The sequence below is a fragment of the Triticum dicoccoides genome, chromosome 7A (genome assembly GCF_002162155.2).
Source record: "Triticum dicoccoides isolate Atlit2015 ecotype Zavitan chromosome 7A, WEW_v2.0, whole genome shotgun sequence".
In the NCBI taxonomy this organism is placed as follows: Eukaryota; Viridiplantae; Streptophyta; class Magnoliopsida; order Poales; family Poaceae; genus Triticum; species Triticum dicoccoides.
In genome coordinates this window covers 685724313-685725090 of record NC_041392.1, presented here as the reverse complement: position 1 = coordinate 685725090, position 778 = coordinate 685724313, and positions in this window count along the sequence as shown.

Sequence of the window (778 nt, the reverse complement as noted above, 5' to 3'; positions counted from 1 at the left end):
GAATCCTACACCGGTAACGACAAGGACAGATACTACAGAAGGATCGAGGAGATATGGGAGCTGAGCTACGCTGGAGAGAAGGTCCTGATGTTCCGTGTCAGATAGGCCAAGAGCGTCCTAAAATAAGACCGGTATTTCACCACCATGGTTATACCCGAAGCCAAATCCAAGACCGCGGGCCCAAACGTCACCACGAAAAATGAGCCATGGGTACTGGCTTCCCAAGTGGACAAATGCTTCTTCACTACCGACCCGTCAAAGCCCAGTCGTGTTGTCGTGAGGAGAGGCAAAAGGAAGATCATCGGAATGGATGGAGTAGCCAATGAGCAAGACTTCGACAAGTACGGCGACCCAAAGATCGAACATGACGACGACGATGAAGTAGCAGCATACACCACAAGAAGAAGCAGGACCACCCTACCTAAAGGACGTCCGTTCCACAGAAGAACTCCATTTGCGAAAAAGAAGGGCAAGAAGATTGTGAACACATAGCTAGGTAGCTAAGATCGATTGTATTTAAATCGTAGTCTTCATTTCTCGATTGTATTACATGGGCACTTTTTGAACTCATGAATATTTTTAAATTTCCTGGGAACTTTTTGAATTCGTGATTTTTTTTTCAAATTTGATGAATATATTTAAATCGTGATCGCTATCCCCCTCCATCTCGATCTCGATCCCCCCGCACCCTCCCCCGCTAGCTCCACCGCCGCCGACGACCCACCGCACCCTTCCCCGCTCCACCTCTGCCGCCGACCCATCGGACCCTCCCCGGCCC